Source organism: Vicugna pacos, chromosome 10 (assembly GCF_048564905.1).
Source record: "Vicugna pacos chromosome 10, VicPac4, whole genome shotgun sequence".
Classification (NCBI taxonomy): Eukaryota; Metazoa; Chordata; class Mammalia; order Artiodactyla; family Camelidae; genus Vicugna; species Vicugna pacos.
This window is the reverse complement of record NC_132996.1, coordinates 64407089-64412724: the sequence shown is the minus strand read 5'-3', so window position 1 is coordinate 64412724 and position 5636 is coordinate 64407089. Positions and strand designations below refer to the sequence as shown.

The 5636-nt window shown below is 39.7% G+C and overlaps 1 pseudogene; it reads left to right on the top strand.

Annotated features, from left to right (window-relative positions):
- LOC116285515 (NADH-ubiquinone oxidoreductase chain 5-like) lies at positions 1-1048 on the top strand (annotated as a pseudogene).
- The last annotated feature ends 4588 nt before the right edge of the window (positions 1049-5636 follow it).

Genomic DNA, 5636 nt, shown 5'->3' with positions numbered 1-5636 from the left:
GTTTACACCCTAAAAGTATCCCTCAACTTCAAAACAGATGATTTCTCAATAGTATTTGTACCAATTACACTATTTGTTACATGATCCATTATAGAATTCTCAATGTGGTAGACACACTCTGACTCCAATATTAATCAGTTCTTCAAATATCTACTCTTATTCTTTATTACAATACTAATTCTTGTCACCACCAATAACCTATTCCAGCTTCACCACAGAAGAGAGGGAGTTGGGATTATATTTTTATTAATTGGATGATGACATGGCCGAGCAGATGCAAACACAGCCTCCCTCCAAGAAATTCTATGTAACTGCATTGGAGATACTGGATTTGTCATATCAATAGCCTGATTTTTATTTAATTTAAATACATGAGATCTTCAACAGATCTTTATGTTCACTCAAAGCCCCTCCAACCTACCCCCAAAAGGACTTCTCCTAGCTGCAGCCAGAAAATCCACTCATTTTGGCTTACATCTTTGACTCCCCTCAGCAACAGAAGGCCCCACTCCTGTATCCGCCCTACTTCACTCAAGTACAATAGTAGTAGCAGGTGTATTCCTGCTTATTCAATTTTATCCCCTAATAGGAAGTAACAAAACTACCCAAACCATGACACTATGCCTAAGAGCAACGACCACACTACTTACCACAATGTACACTTATGCAGAATGACATTAAAAAATTGTCTTCTCCACCTCAAGCCAATTAGGCCTTATGATATTAACAGGTGGTATTAACCAACCCTATTTAGCATTCCTTCACATCTGCACACACACTTTCTTTAAAGCAATACTCTTTATATGCTGTGGAAATGACAAACAAGATATTCAAAAAATAGTGAGATTACTTAAATCTATACCCTTCACCACAACATTCCTCATTGGTGGCACCATGACCCTCATTCCTCATGACAAGAATCTCATTCCTTACAGGCTTCTACTCCAAAGACCTCATTATTGAAGCCACTAACACCTCGTATACCAGTGCCTGGGCCCTACTTATTACTCTTATCGCCTCTTATGACCACTTTGTAAGACTGTATTAGAGGAGGCTCAAGTGTCATCTAAGAGGGAATGTCCTTTCCAATAATGGGATTCTGTAAGTTTATGATTCTAAATTGGACGTCAGTAAACTACAGACCCCAGGCAAAATCCAGCCCCCACTTATTTTTGTAGAGATGTTATTGGAACACAGTCATACACATGCATTTACGTATCATCGACTTTGGCACTACAATGGCAGAGTTAAGTACTTATCACAGAGACCATTTGGTTGCAAAGCCTAACAAATTTACTGGCCATTTATGGAAAATGCTTGTTAATCTCATTCTAAGAGACTCCTGGGATGAATTCTTTGATAAAGTAACCAATCACTTCTGGTTTACCTGTGTCACTAATCCAGATGGCATGGCTACTAGATTGTTTTCCTTAAAGAGATGCATGTCTTTGGGATATTAATAAAAAAAATTCAGAATTAAGGGGCCAAGATGGCAGAGTAGAAGGACACTCATAGCTCACCCTCTCCCACAAATACACCAAAACTCACATCCACGGACCCACCTAGCCAACCAGAGCACCTGGTGAACTCAAACAGAACATCACCCTCTTCAAAAGACAAAGACACCAAGAATCTGGTAAGAGAAAAGGAAAAAAGAAAGAAGAAAAAGCTCCCAGGGAGGGAGCGGCAAAGGAGGACTAGCGCTCCTTCATTGAACCTCCCCCTCTCCAACGGAGAGGCCAGCAGGACGGAGGGGGAGCCTCCGAGGCTCAGATCTGCCCCAAGCACCCCTTGACTGACAGAAATAAGTTAAACGGGCACAAAGTGTCCCTGCAACACCCAGCCCGTGACACCAGCTGGCAACTGGGGGCCGGGCCAGGCTGCCCTAGCCAGGCGGAGGACTGGGGCGGCTGCACTGAAACAGCCCCGGGGGACTGCAGGGGGCTGTGCGCCGTGGCTGGGAGGGGATACAGAGCAGAGCAACCTAGGCCCTCCATAAATTACGAAAGAATAAAGCAAAGCAATGCTGCTGATGTGCCCTGGGGGGAGGGGCACTTTTAGCCGTTGTCTCCTAAGACCCGTGGCGCTTCTCCTGAGAAGAGAGGCAGGGCGCAGCCACAGATGCCGTCTCCTCCTGTGCGCGCCCAGGCGGGGACTGCGCTGAGGCCGAAACCTGAATCTGCACCTGGGGGCTCCGCAACCTCTTAGGCAGGACTGAGACTTGTTTATAGACTGAGGTAGATAGGTTCTTTCTGCCCTGGTACCTCAGAGAACTCGCACTGCCAAGACAAACAAGGAACTGAGATTTGGCGCAGAGCAGGGGCAGGACTGTTCCGCGGCCTTCCCCGAGCCCGCCTACGGAGCGCCAACCCCAGGCGGAGCGGGCAGCTGCACAGAGCAGGGGAGCGACAGGCGCTGGGAGAGGGCGGGTGGCCACCTGCCTTCCTGGCAGGAGCGCGGCACCTGATAGCGGTGCTGGGAGGGGGTGCGATCAGCCTGCTTACCTCTCCCGACTGCAGCATCGGGAGGGGGAGTGATCCACCCAACAACTGTGAAGGAGAGCAGCACCTGACCCAATGTTGGGAGGGGGTACGATCTGCTTGCAGACAGGCACTGGGAGCAGCACAGACAAGGGGGCCAATGGAGGGCCTCTGGAAACAGCAAGCTGAGATTGCAAAACAGAGCGAAGACAGAAAGACTTCTCGATAAAATTACTAAGAGTGCACAATCTCCAGGAGAACACATACCTTTTATTTTTTTAATCTTTTCTTTTGCTTGTTCTATTTTTATTACCTTTTTAATCTTTACTTTTTAAACAATTGTATATGTCTACAGTTTTAATCCCTTTAAAATTTTTGTTTTAAAATATTTTTATTATTATTATTTAAAAAAATCCACCTCATTTTATTTTTATTTCTCTTGGTTTTGATCTCCTGTTATTGACTATACACAGGTTTCAATTTTTTTAACCTTTTCTCCTTTTTTTAAGGTTTTTAAAAGATGTCTCAACTCAATTGCTATTCTGCTTCAACTTGCTCTTCTATTACTGATTATACACTGTTTTCAAAACTTTTTTTCTACCTTCTTTTAAAATTCTTTTTTAAAGATTTATTCCTGCATAGGCTTTACATAAATAAATAAACTCCTTAAGGACCACAATTGATAACTGATACACCATAAGCCACAGTGCCAGAGATATGAGCAAGATGAAGAAGCAGAGGAACCATTCCCAATTAAAAGAGCAAGAGAAATCCCCAGAAAGAACGATCGATGAAATAGATGTTGATGGCCTACTAAATCAAGATTTCAAAAAAGGAGTGATCAAAGTACTGAAGGAACTAAAAGAGATAGTGTTTAGAGATATAAAATATGTCAAAAATGAAATTGAAGCTATAAAGAAAAGCCAAGTAGAATTGGTAAACTCATTTGCTGAGATGAGAGCTGATCTAAAGGCTGTACAAAGCAGGCTAGATAATGCAGAGGAACGAATAAGTGACCTAGAAGACAGGACAACAGAAAGCACCCAATCATAACACCTGAGAGAAAAACAAATTAAAAAAACAATGAAAACAATATAAGGGACCTATGGGATAATATAAAGTGCACCAATCTATGCATAATAAGGTTTCCAGAAGTGGAAGAAAGAACAAAGGAGATTGAAAAGGTATTTGAAAAAATCATGACTGAAAACTTCCCAAACTTAAAGAAGGAATCAGATATCCAAGTACAGGAAGCTCTGAGGGTCCCAAACAGGAAGAACCCAAACAGACCCTCACCAAGACATATCATAATCAAGATGGCCAGAGTCAAGGATAAAGAAATGATCCTAAAGGCAGCAAGAGAACAACAAAGAGTGAGCTACAAGGGAACCCCCATAAGGCTCTCAGCTGATTTCTCTACACAGACGCTACAGGCCAGAAGGGAGTGGCAAGATATATTCAAAGTCCTGAATGAAAAAAAGATGCAGCCTAGGATACTTAATCCAGCAAGGCTATCCTTTAGAATAGAAGGAGAGATAAAGAATTTCACAGACAAGCAAAAAACTAGAAGAGCTTAGCAACACTAAACCCATGCTAAAAGAAATATTTACAGGTCTACTCTAAATAGAAAAGAAGCAGGATGTCACAAAAGTGAGAAAATCATAACTGGAAAAGTGATAACTATCATTAATTACAAATAGAATAAATACAAAATTGTAAAAGAAGACATCCAAATCATTAAGAGTGGGAGAAAGAAGCAAGGAAATATAGATTATTTTTTATTTTTCTTTTTAAAATGTTTTGCTTTCAGTAGCGTGGGTTTGAGTTATATTACTATCTGTTTAATATAAACAGTTATATTAACGGGTTAAAAGATTTACAAAAAAAGGTAACCACAAGCCAAACACTTACAAGGGAGTCACAAAAACTAAATAAAACCCAAGATAATACAAAGGAAAATTACCAAACCACAAAAGGAAAAAGAAAGGAACAAAGAGGAAATACCAAATCAACTGCAAAAATAAGTTCAAAATGGCAATAAACACACATCTATCATTAATTACTGTAAATGTTAATGAAATAAATGCTCCAATCAAAAGATGCAGAGTAGCAGACTGGATAATAAAGCAAGAACCTTTAATATGCTGCATACAAGAGACCCCCTTTAGGAAGAAGGACACAGATTGAGAGTGAAAGGATGGAAAAGGATATTCCATGCAAATGGAAAAGCCAAAAAAGCAGGTGTAGCAGTACTGATTTCAGACAAAATAGACTTGAAAACAAAGGCCATAAAAAAAGATAAAGAAGGACATTTTATAATGGTTAAAGGAGTGATACAAGATGAGGATATTACACTCATTAATATATATGCACCCAATATAGGAGCACCTAAGTACATAAAACAATAACTAACAGAGATAAAGAGGGAAATTGATGGGAATACAATCATTGTCAGAGATTTTAACACTGCATTAACATCACTAAACAGATCTTCAAGACATAAAATAAATAAGGCAACAGAGAAATTAAATGATACAATAGAAAAATTAGATTTGGTGGATATTTTCAGAGCATTTCCTCCTAAAAATAGGATATACACTCTTTTCAAGTGCACATGGAACATTTTCTAGGATTGATCATATACTTGGGCACAAAAGAAACCTCAACAACTTTAAAACAATAGAAATTATCTCAAGCACCTTTGCTGATGACAATGCCATGATACTAGAAATCAACTACAGAGAAACAAAAGAGAAAAAAAGGAAAGCATGGAGAGTAAACAACATGCTATTAAAAAACCAATGGGTCAATGATGAAATCAAAATTGAAATTAAAAAGTATCTTGAGACAAATGAAAATGAAAACACAACCACATAAAATTTATGGGACGCAACAGTGGCAGTGCTAAGAGGGAAGTTTATAGCGATACAGGCCTTCCTCAAAAAAGAAGAACAATCTCAAATAAACAATCTAACCCACCAGCTAAAGGAACTAGAAAAAGAAGAACAAAAAACCCGTAAAGGCAGTAGAAGGAGGGAAATAATAAAGATCTGGGAGGAAATAAATAAAATACAGATTTAAAAAAACATAGAAAAAAACCAAATCAAACCAAAAGCTGATTTTTTTAAAAAGTAAATAAAATCGACAAACCTCTGG